The sequence below is a fragment of the Oncorhynchus masou genome, chromosome 8 (genome assembly GCF_036934945.1).
Source record: "Oncorhynchus masou masou isolate Uvic2021 chromosome 8, UVic_Omas_1.1, whole genome shotgun sequence".
Classification (NCBI taxonomy): Eukaryota; Metazoa; Chordata; class Actinopteri; order Salmoniformes; family Salmonidae; genus Oncorhynchus; species Oncorhynchus masou.
Window position 1 is genome coordinate 10,629,515 of NC_088219.1, and position 12,756 is coordinate 10,642,270.

A 12,756-nucleotide genomic window follows, 5' to 3' on the forward strand; every position below is an offset into this window, starting at 1 on the left:
AACTGTATGTTTTTGTGAAGAATCGACAACATGTGGGACACAATCATGAAGTGGAACGACATTTATTGGATATTTCAAACTTTTTTAACAAATCAAAAACTGAAAAATTGGGCGTGCAAAATTATTCAGCCCCCTTAAGTTAATACTGATACTACTGGTTATGACTCATTATTCTGGTAGATACTACTGGTTATGATTCATTATTCTGGTACATACTACTGGTTATGGTTCATTATTCTGGTAGATACTACTGGTTATGATTCATTATTCTGGTAGATACTACTGGTTATGATTCATTATTCTGGTACATACTACTGGTTATGGTTCATTATTCTGGTAGATACTACTGGTTATGTTTCATTAATCCTGGTAGATACTACTGGTTATGTTTCGATATTCTGGTAGATACTACCGGTTATGTTTCATTATTCTAGTAGATACTACTGGTTATGATTCATTATTCCTGGTAGATACTACTGGTTATGATTCATTATTCCTGGTAGATACTACTGGTTATGTTACAATATTCTGGTAGATACTACTGGTTATGTTTCATTATTCTAGTAGATGCTACTGGTTATGATTCATTATTCTGGTAGATACTACTGGTTATGTTTCAATATTCTGGTAGATACAACTGGTTATGTTTCATTATTCTAGTAGATACTACTGGTTATGTTTCATTATTCCTGGTAGATACTACTGGTTATGATTCATTATTCCTGGTAGATACTACTGGTTATGTTACAATATTCCTGGTAGATACTACTGGTTATGATTCATTATTCCTGGTAGATACTACTGGTTATGATTCATTATTCTGGTAGATACTACTGGTTATGATTCATTATTCTGGTAGATACTACGGGTTATGATTGCAGACAGAGCCCAGAGAATGGGATGGGGCAATATTGAATTTGTAATATTTTGATAAGGTGCATGCATGTTGTTGGCATAATACAACTAGTGCTGTCTAGACTTGCAGTGGCAAACAAATCCATTACATTAGCAAACTAAATGTGAGATAAACTCAACTGAGGAGTAATAGAGAATGGAGACTTTTAACTTGAAAACGTGCAGGATACCTCTTTCTGGTTTTCCTGACTACCTTTTTTTAACTAGGCAAGTCAGTTAAGAACAAAATCTTATTTTCAATGAAGGCCTAGAGATCTGAACACAGTCAGACCACAAAGCGAATTTTGTGCGTCTAAACCCGTCTTTCAGTGCAATCTTCGTATTTTGATAGCAGAAGTCGCATGTATGTGTCAAGTGTAGACACCGCATGTGTCAGGGATTACCTATGCACATGTATTTGTGTAAATAAAACCTATCTAATATGCACATATTTGGATTTAAGCGGATTGTCCACTCTTAAAGGGCCACAATAGTAGCAATGATGACGCTGGGGGTGGAAACTTAGAAGTGCTCCTGAATAGAATGACCCCCCCCCCCCCCCTCCCCCTCCCCACTTTACTGCGACACAGCATGCAATTATGTAAGGTGCAATATGTATGACCAATATGAAGGTTAAAAAACGATTGGATTTAAACTGATGGGCCCCTCTTTAAGGGCTGCAAAATGAGCAGTGATGCTCCTCGGGGTTTACACTTTGTGGATTTGGAAAGTAGAAGTGCTCCTGACTATGGAACTCTCTTTTACTTTGACACAATGTTCAGGCAATTATGTATGCTGCAATGAATAATAGAGGTACCCACACCAAAAACATTGTTGATCACTTAATATAGACTATCTTATAGAAACACTTAAAATTATTATTTGTATGATAAGTAGTATAACATTTCGATAATTGTGCACATTATCCACCATTTTCTCCATCATTATTAATTGACAAAATATACAGGACAAGACTCTTATTCTGAAGCATTGCAAAAAATCCATGACCCGGAAGTACTTAGTTATTATTGCGTATTTCACAAGCGGTAATGGCGCTCGGTCGCATGTTTTCAGCAAAACGTGTGGGTCTAATAGGAATATGTAGTTTGATCGTCTGAAATTTGGATTTGTACGTAAAATGTCTAAACTACAGGTGTTGAGTGTGTTTATTACCGAGCGGCTAACAGCAGCGGCTGTGGATATATTTGGTTCGGCGGAGAAGACGTTAGCAGAGTACCGGGAGCGGCTGACAACAGCGGCGGTGGAGATATTTGTTGTGGTAGAAAAGACGGTAGCAGAGGTTCAGGGAGAGAACGACCGCCTACGGGGGCTTCTTCTGGATCATTTCGGAGCAGGTTTGTAGCCACCACTTACACCAAGTTATCGGATAACAACATAGTGTGTTTGCTGAATCACTAGCCGTGGACGGATCGTATTCACTACTAAGGTCAGGTGACTTAAGCTGTTTTGACCTAAAGTTTAGTAGCTAACGTTAATTATCTAGCCTGGCTGACGCGACTCACGCTGAGATCCTATAGGCCTTTCTCTGCTGCGTTAACGCAGCTACTGTACACTACGGGCACAGATCGAACAAGGACTTGGCTAGTGATAAAAGTGTGTATCGAAGGTCATTCTCCGGTCAAATGTTTTACTGAAGTCTTCTAAACGAATATACTAATGTTTTAACGACCTTTTTTCTTCTATCGTCTACACTTGATGCTAAGTAGCTAACGTTTGCAAAACTAACGTTAGCTAAATATTATAGCTAAAAAAAGCTTAGCTTAGCTTGCTGGCAAAGAGCTTGCTAAGGCTAGGTATATAACGTATATACAATAAAGTAAATATGTTATTTCCATGTTTTTTAACAGTTAACATAATGCATTATACAGTGTATATATACAAAAGTATGTTGACACCCCTATTTCAACTACACCAGTTGCTGACAGGTGTAACGTTATAAAGTCGAGCACACGGCCATGCAATCTCCGTAGAAAAACATTGGTAGTAGAATGGCCCGTTCTGAAGAGCAGGGTGGGTATAATTTGTGGAACGTTCCAACAGGAATCTGTTTCAAAAACTTTGGAAAGTACAAGGTTGCCAACCCCATCTAACACCTTTGGGATGAATTGGAACGCCAACCTTGAGGCAGGCTTAATCGCCCAACATCAGTCCCCGACCTCACTAATCCTCTTGTGGCTGAATGGAAGAAAGTCCCCTCAGCAATGTTCCAACATCTAGTGGAAAGCCTTCCCAGAGGAGTGGAGGCTGTTATAGCAGCAATGTTCCAACATCTAGTGGAAAGCCTTCCCAGAGGAGTGGAGGCTGTTATAGCAGCAATGTTCCAACATCTAGTGGAAAGCCTTCCCAGAAGAGTGGAGGCTGTTATAGCAGCAATGTTCCAACATCTAGTGGAAAGCCTTCCCAGAGGAGTGGAGGCCGTTATGGCAGCAATGTTCCAGCATCTAGTGGAAAGCCTTCCCAGAAGAGTGGAGGCTGTTATGGCAGCAATGTTCCAACATCTAGTGGAAAGCCTTCCCAGAAGAGTGGAGGCTGTTATGGCAGCAATGTTCCAACATCTAGTGGAAAGCCTTCCCAGAAGAGTGGAGGCTGTTACGGCAGCAATGTTCCAACATCTAGTGGAAAGCCTTCCCAGTAGAGTGGAGGCCGTTATAGCAGCAATGTTTCAACATCTTTCAACAATCGTTTTCCCACAATTCCTTTAATCCAAGGTGTATTTTTAGAAACACTTCAAATAAAGGCTGTGTTTTGTGTAGGCTTACCCTGTTTAAATTCATTGTCAGAATGCACTGCTGTAGTAAAGCAATTCAGAACTAACTTGACATGTTCTGTTGCAGATTCAAACCCAGAATAACTCATTGCAGAACGTATCCATAATCATTCATTAATAAGCATATTTATATGACAAGAATGTACCTGGTCACCCGTCAAACACCTGAACTCCAACAATTACATTGTTTTAAAGAAATCAAAATGGTAAACAATGCATACATATGCCTTTTACACATAACATCGGAATTTAAGTAAACATTCAATGATTTATTCATCAATGCCACAAACCTGGGATATGGAAGAGCAGCATATGAACTGTTCGGAGAGCCCACGGGTTCTTCTGCTTGTCCATTCTAGGAATTAGCCCAGCACAAATAACACAATGTAAAACAGCATATTGTGATTTTGGTGGGTAAGTTACAAATGAAACAACTGGATGCGTGCGGTAGGGGTTAATAAAATACTAGGTCAACTCCAGCAGATTGAGAAACACGCATAACATACTGAAAACAAGGAAACCATGCCTAAACACAGCTATATATCAACACCCTTCTAGTCAATTTAACAGGTCCATGTTGCTGCTGTCTACTGTGAGCAGCACATTTACCACTGCGTTTAGTCTGAACACTAGAATAAACAGCAGGAGAAGGACCGCATTACACAGGTGACAAAAGTTAGCAAGAACAGGACACCACAACACATGTTACTGAGTCTAGATGTTATCCAATCAGGAAATCTGGAAAATAACAAGTGTAGGAAGCAGCATAGGGAAAATACATCATTACAGTAACGTATCTTCATGCTTTATGTCAAACTTCAAGTTTGTTACATTTTAAAACAATTTAAGAAATTAACATGCAACTTTTATAGGAACTTAATATGCTAATTAGTACATACGGAATTGAAAGAAAATCCAGTATGTTAGGCCCATTCATTTAAAGTTGGTCATATTAACATATACTGAGTACACAAAACATTAAGAACACATGCTCATATTTCGTTTGTCATTTCTCAAAAAAACTTTCCAACGACGCTTGCGAATAAGACCGGCCTTATTGATTGATTTTCTTTGAACGATTCATGATTATTTTTGACACACAAAATGATTCACTTCGTCATTGCTTTAGTTCAGATTGCGGTGAATCGAATAATGAAACTCATTTCATTATTCATCTGCAATAGAACCCTATTACTGGCATTCTGGATTCATTTGACAGTTGATCATGAAAGATTTGTTTAGACTAAAAAGTCTCATTCAAACAAAAAGTGAAATGACCCTCATTCCCTCTCCACCAAGCCAATGGGTGGTCATCTCCTCTGAAGACATCAGTAGGGAGGATGTGAGTTCTGCGCTGGCCTGCTGTTGAACACTGAGAATGACTGTTTGCTTCGCTCTCCCAAGAGGACTGCCCAGTGATGTCTTCTATGGTGAACATGCGCCCACGATCTCAGGTGAAATTGTCGGTAATCACCATTGAAAGGGTCTCCTATCACATTGTCGGCCTACAACATTTGGTTCCAAATCACCAATCAAAGTTATCGGTACCACATGTAACCATACGATTGGTTCATATTGATGTACTTATTTACACACAGGGAAATACAATATTGGTAAGATGATTTTCACATTGTAGTCTAATGATTTGACTTGAATCAGTGGTTTGTAGAGGACCCAGGCTGAATTGCTAGGCAACGCAAAGACCCCCTGCCCCGGGTAAAAATAAATAGACCATACAATGTTCGGACAGGTCGACGGGACGATGTGTCATTCCAGAGATCGATGTGTCATTCCAGACATCTTCTCAATTACCGTGAGACCGGCAGTTATTTGCTTCACAATCACCGGCTGACAATTTCATGACCGCCACAGCCCTAAGCACGGCATAGAGAATTCAGAATGTGAAGTATTTTGAGTTGTTATTCAGTATTTTTACTCCTTTCCTTCTCTACAGACCCCAAGCAGGTAACTCTCCCTGAAGAGGAGGTTCCCCCTAACCAGCAGCCGCACTGTGAGCAGGAGTGGAGCCCCAGTCTGAGGCAGGAGGACCCAGAGCCCACCCAGATTACAGAGGAACTCCGGACCAGTCAGGAGGAAGAGCAGCTTCAAAGACTTAGGTCTGCTACCACAGAGGTCATACAGTTGATATTTATTCCTCCCTGTGTGGAAAGTGACTGTGACCAGGACAGCAAAAGGGACTCTCTACCCACCAATACAACTGAACAGACCCAATCAGATGAAGAGCACTACAGTATCAGAGTATCAGAGCCAACCAGTGACTCTCAGACGCTCTCTGTACTACATCCAGACTGTTCTGCAGCTCCAAGTGAAATCATTGTAAGTATTGATGAGGAGGAGAGTGAAGAACTACCGTCAGGGTCAAAGAGAACCCGGGACAAGAAAGGACAAAGCTCTCAAGTCTGCACTGAAGCCAAGACAACCAACGAGCAGAAAGCACCATTGAAGTGTCACGCAAGCAAGAGGCGATACAAGTGTCCTGTGTGCAGTAAACTGTTTAAGGCACCAGTCAGTTTAAAAGTACATCAGAGAATTCACAAAGCAGAGAAACGACACACATGTCCTTTCTGTGGAAAGGGCTTTAAATCACTAAATGGTCTACAACGACACAAAAAAGTTCACACAGGGGAGAAAGAACCACAGCAGTGTTCTTTGTGCAGTGAATCCTTTCTTTGCACAGCTTCTTTAAAAGATCATCAGCGAATTCACAAAGGTGAAAAAACATATCTGTGCAAAGAATGTGGCAAATCCTTCAGTGTCAAGACCGACTTCAACAAGCATATGAGCACTACTCACCCAGATGCAAAACCGTACAATTGTCCAGTGTGCAAGGAATGTTTCAACACACCAGGCTCTCTGAAAATACATGGGAAAACTCATGGAGTGAATCCATGCATCTGTCCTGTGTGTAATAAATGCTTTAAGAGGCCACGCTACCTAAAGGAACACCAACAGAAGTTTCATGGTAGTGAGAAACCATACACGTGTGCGGTGTGCAGTAAATGCTTTTATAATGTAAGCCATTTTAAAGTACATCAGAGAAATCACACAGGGGAGAAACCCTTCAAGTGTCCTGTGTGTATTAAAAGCTTTACTAGCTCAGGCCTGTTAAAAATACATCAGGTAATTCATACAGGTGAGAAACCGCATAAGTGCAAAGAATGTGACAAATGCTTCTACCGCAAGGGACATCTTGTCAAGCATATGAGGACTCACACAGGGGAGAAACCGTATGGTTGCCGTGAATGTGAGAAATGCTTCACTCAAAGGTCATCATTAAAAGACCATATGAGGATTCACACAGGGGAGAAACCGTTTTGTTGCACTGAATGTGAGAAACGCTTCACTCAAAGGGCAACATTAAACGTGCATATGAAGATTCACACAGGGGAGAAACCATATCAGTGTAAAGAGTGTGACAAATCTTTCAGTCAAAAACATGAACTGAGAAAGCATATGAGAATTCACACAGGGGAGAAATCATACCTGTGCCCTCTTTGTGAAAAATGCTTTAAATCATTGGGTGGTCTGAAACAACACGAGCTGAGTCACTCTGGAGAGAAACCATCATATCTCTGCAGCGATTGTGGCAAAAGCTTCCGAACGATGAGTTACTTGAGGGTTCATATGAAGACTCACACAGAGAGCGAACCGGGGAGCCGGACAGAGAGCGAACCGGGGAGCCGGACAGAGAGCGAACCGGGGAGCCACAAAAAGAGAAGACTGCATATGTGTCCTGTATGTGGGAAAGGCTTTGCATATCCAAATGTTCTAAAAATCCACCAGCGAATTCACACTGGGGAGAAACCACATCAATGTCATGTTTGCAACAAAAGATTCATTCAGAAATGTGATCTGACAAGACATATGAGGACACACACAGGGGAGAAAAGGAGAGAAAATCAATCAGAGAAACAGTTGTATCTTTGTAGTGATTGTGGCAAGTGCTTCCGGGAGAAACGTTATCTGAGAAAGCATATGAGAATTCACACAGAGAGAGATTCGGGAACTAAAACCGAGCGAGAGCTGCATAAGTGTCCTGTGTGTGGAAAAGGCTGTACGTCACTGAGTTATCTTAAAGACCACCAGGGAATTCACACCGGAGAGAAACCGTATCTGTGCACTGTTTGTGGCAAAAGCTTCACTTGGAAGGGAGTCCTTAGAGAACACATGAAGACTCACACAGGGGAGAAATCACATCAGTGCCATGTCTGCAGCAAAAGGTTCATTTATAGCAGAAAACTGTCACTTCATATGATGACTCACACAGGGGAGAAACCATTTAAGTGTTCTGTATGTGGGAAAGGTTTTACATCATCGGGTGATCTGACACGCCACAAGCGAATTCACACTGGAGAGAAACCATATCGCTGCAACGATTGCAACAAATGCTTTAGTCAGATAAGTTCCCTTAAATCACACATGAAGAATATTCACCAAACAACAGTGTCCATTGTGTAAAATGTCAGTTTGAAGATAAAGGCTTATTCAAACTGACACCTGTAAGTGAACATACCCTCAGGTTTGATAATAACTGAATTATACTGTACTGTAGGCCCTCACTTATGTGCTTTGTCACCTCTGGGTCTGCATGGCAAATTACCCAGGAAGACACTCAAGGGCCATTCAGCCCTTCCTGACTATTGAAATGTGTGTTAGTGATGCTGTTGCCTCCATGTTTGGTATCTCATAAACTTCTGAAGAGAATGTTGATGTCATCTATATGGATGTATGATCTGTGGTAACTTGTATCTGGACAGGGTGAACTTTAAGCTACTATGTGTTAAGTTATTTTATTGTCCTTAGGAATTCTGCCTTATTTGGTTTCCTCCCCCACACAAGCCGTTAGACTCTGACACCCTGTGGATTTTGGGCCTGGGTGATCAGGTTACTGTAACTTGTTATGGTTGGATGGTTTGATTAAGTCACCTTGAAATGTTCTGTCTGTTCCTCATGTCCTACGCTCTACAGAAAAGCTATATGAACATGTTTTTCTGTCTGTTCCTCATGTCCTACGCTCTACAGAAAAGCTATATGAACATGTTTTTCTGTCTGTTCCTCATGTCCTACGCTCTACAGAAAAGCTATATGAACATGTTTTTCTGTCTGTTCCTCATGTCCTACGCTCTACAGAAAAGCTATATGAACATGTTTTTCTGTCTGTTCCTCATGTCCTACGCTCTACAGAAAAGCTATATGAACATGTCCTACGCTCTACAGAAAAGCTATATGAACATGTTTTTCTGTCTGTTCCTCATGTCCTACGCTCTACAGAAAAGCTATATGAACATGTCCTACGCTCTACAGAAAAGCTATATGAACATGTTTTTCTGTCTGTTCCTCATGTCCTACGCTCTACAGAAAAGCTATATGAACATGTTTTTCTTGTAGGCTGCTCGGCCTGAGTAGGTCTGTTTTTGGTCATGCTTTGCCTTTTAACTGTAAGATCCCAGCCCCTCCAATATTTTTTCTCTCACACACACTGGATAGGTGCAGTGAAATGTGTTGTTTAACAGGGTCAGACATAGTAGTACAGCCCCCCTGGAGCAAATTAGGGTTAAGTGCCTTGCTCATGGGCAAAGACAGATTTTTCACCTGGTATTCAAAACAACGCCCTTTCGGTTACTGGCCCAACGCTCTAACCACTAGGCTACCTTGCCGCCCCTGTCATATGCCTTTATAACTTTATAATGCTTTATAACTTAAGCTTCATGCCTGTGAATCGTTAAAGTTTTTACAATGTAGTTAAATCTATTTTCCTTTACAATTTTAATTTTGACATTTCTTGATTAGCCTATTACTGTAAAAAAAAAAATCTAAGTATATTCTCTATTCTAATCAGATAATTCATTAAGATATAAATTGTGAAGTCTTATCACAGGTCGCATGTGAGATATATATATATATATATATATGAGATCACGTCGTAGCAAACCTGTTATGTATCGGTTGTTACTTTGAAACCTTCAATAAATGTTTTTGTAAGCTATTTTGTTTATTTATATATTTCTGTTTAAGATGGTAACTTTCTTTTGGAGTTGCAGGGTTTTTTATCTACTCCAGCACTAACATGCTTCGGGATTGTTTATATTATGAAGAGTACAGGTAAGATGTGACGCGTTGCTCGTACACCATGTCACAGTGTTCTACCTGCGAGTCCTGCTTCACTTGATGGAATGTAACCATCCCATCTTCACTGTAGCTCAGGACTCATGTTATAAATCACCAACATGTTTGTCTTATGAATTGGATTGTACAATGTGTCTGTGTTGTGTGAAGTATCTGTATGTAGGCTCCTGTCATGTAGAATTGACTGCGTTTCGGGTTTGTTCATTCATACTCAAACCCCAGAATAAAAAACAACAACAATTAAAAACAAACCCCAGAGTGAAACAACAACAACAACAATTAAAAACAAACCCCAGAGTCGAACCGTGACTGTTGGATCGTCTTTATTAAAAGGAGGTAGTTTCAATAGGCAGAAAATGAATGGCAGCAGACCACTGTACACTTACCCAGTGCTAATCTTGAAGCCTTTCCCTGGCTCTTACACTAATCTCACTAAAGCTATCCCAAACCTTAACCTAACCCTTGTCCCTAAACTTCAACTATTTTGACCCCTGATGTTTTTTTGTTTCCCAGTTGATTTCCACTTTGTTCAAATATGCCAGGAAATGACTCTCTGGTCCACTTCCTGTCTGCTGAACTCTGGGACAGTTTCCTGAGTCCTGGACTAGGATCATCTCTCTTGATCGTCCTACTCTAGGACAAGGTTATATCTGTCTGGGGAATGTACTGTCTTGTATTTCTTATTAATGACAAATACAAAGAGTTCTGTGAGAAATTAATAAAAAGTTAAATTCCACAAACTGCACGAACACAGCTACAAGATATCAGTATACAGTGGAAAGAAAAAGTAGGTGAATCTTTTTTGGAATTACCTGGACTTCTACATAAATTGGTCATAAAATGTGATCTCCATTTAAGTCTCAACAATAGACAAACACAATCTGCTTAAACTAATAAAACACAATTATGTTTTCATTGAACACACTGTGTAAACATTCACAGTGCCGGGTGGGAAAAGTATGTGAACCCTTGGATTTAATAACTGGTTGACCCTCCTTTGACAGCAATAACCTCATCTGCAGCTGTACATCATCTATTGGTAAATAGCCCACCCATTTTCACCTACCTCATCCCCACAGTTTTTATTTATTTACTTTTCTGCTCTTTTGCACACCAATATCTCTACCTGTACATGATCATTTATCAATCCAGTGTTAATCTGCAATATTGTAATTATTTTTCGCCTACCTCCTCATGCCTTTTGCACACATTGTATATAGACTCCCCTTTTTTTTCTACTGTGTTATTGACTTGTTAATTGTTTACTCCATGTGTAACTCTGTGTTGTCTGTTCACACTGCTATGCTTTATCTTGGCCAGGTCGCAGTTGTAAATGAGAACTTGTTCTCAACTAGCCTACCTGGTTAAATAAAAATCCAAACGTTTTCTGAAGTTGCGGATCAGACCTGCACAACGGTCAGGAGGAATTTTGGACCATTCCTCTTTATCAAACTGTTTCAGTTCAGCAATATTCTTGGGTTGTCTAGTATGAACAGCTTGAGGTCATGCCACAGCATCTCAATCGGGTTCAGTTCAGGACTCTGACTGAGCCACAGAAGGCGTATTTTCTTCTGTTGAAGCCATTCTGTTGTTGATTTACTTCTGTGTTTTGGGTCGTTGTCCTGTTGCATCACCCAACTTCTGTTGAGCTTCAATTGTCGGACAGAGCCTAACATTCTCCTGCAAAATGTCTTGATAAACGTAGGAATTCATTTTTCCGCCGACGATACCAAGCTGTCCAGGCCTTGAGACAGCAAAGCAGCCCCAAAACATGATGCTTCCTCCACCATACTTTACAGTTGGGATGAGGTTTTGATGTTGGTGTGCTGTGCCTTTTTTTTCTCCACACACAGTGTTGTGTGTTCCTTCCAAACAGCTCAACTGTAGTTTCATCTGTACACTGAATATTTTGCCAGTAGCGCTGTGGAACATCCAGATGCTCTTTTGCAAAATTCAGACAGCAGTCGCTTCTTCCGTGGTGTCCTCCCATGAACACCATTCTTGTTTAGTGTTTTATGTATCGTAGACTCGCCAACTGAGATGTTAGCATGTTCCAGAGATTTCTGTAAGTCTTTAGCTGACACTCTAGGATTCTTCTTAACCTCATTGAGCATTCTGCACTGTGCTCTTGTAGTCATCTTTGCAGGATGGTTACTCCTAAGGAGAGTAGCAACAGTGTTGAACTTTCTCCATTTAAAGACAATCTTACCGTGGACTGATGAACGTGACTCAGCTCCTGTAATAGGGTTAGAGGCAGAGAATCCCAGTGGAAAGAGGGGAACCGGCCAGGCAGAGACAGCAAGGGCGGTTCGTTGCTCCAGAGCCTTTCCGTTCCCCTTCACACTCCTCCTGGGCCAGACTACACTCAATCATATGACCCACTGAAGAGATGAGTCTTCAGTAAAGACGTAAAGGTTGAGACAGAGTTTGCGTCTCTCACATGGGTAGGCAGACCATTCCATTAAAAGGGAGTTCTATAGGAGAAAGCCCTGCCTCCAGCTGTTTGCTTAGAAATTCTAGGGACAATTAGAAGGCCTGCGTCTTGTGACCGTAGCGTACGTGTAGGTATGTACGGCAGGACCAGATCAGAGAGATAGGTAGGAGCAAGCCCATGTAATTCTTTGTAGGTTAGCAGTAAACCAAACAAGGGCACTGCGTTCATCCACCTCTGGCCTGCTCGCCTTCCTACCACTGAGGAAGTACAGTTCCCGCTCAGCCCAGTCAAAACTGTTCGCTGCTCTGGCCCCCCAATGGTGGAACAAACTCCCTCACGACGCCAGGACAGCGGAGTCAATCACCACCTTCCGGAGACACCTGAAACCCCACCTCTTTAAGGAATACCTAGGATAGGATAAAGTAATCCTTCTCACCCCCCCCCCCCCCTTAAATTATTTAGATGCACTATTGTAAAGTGGCTGTTCCACTGG

The 12,756-nt window shown here is 41.1% G+C and overlaps 1 long non-coding RNA gene across 1 annotated transcript; it reads left to right on the forward strand.

Annotated features, from left to right (window-relative positions):
- The first annotated feature begins 1,943 nt into the window (after positions 1-1,943).
- LOC135544060 (uncharacterized) lies at positions 1,944-9,689 on the forward strand. The gene is made up of 2 exons (XR_010456291.1): positions 1,944-2,249; positions 5,637-9,689. It is a non-coding gene; the product is annotated as an uncharacterized LOC135544060 (long non-coding RNA).
- Positions 9,690-12,756: the final 3,067 nt, after the last annotated feature.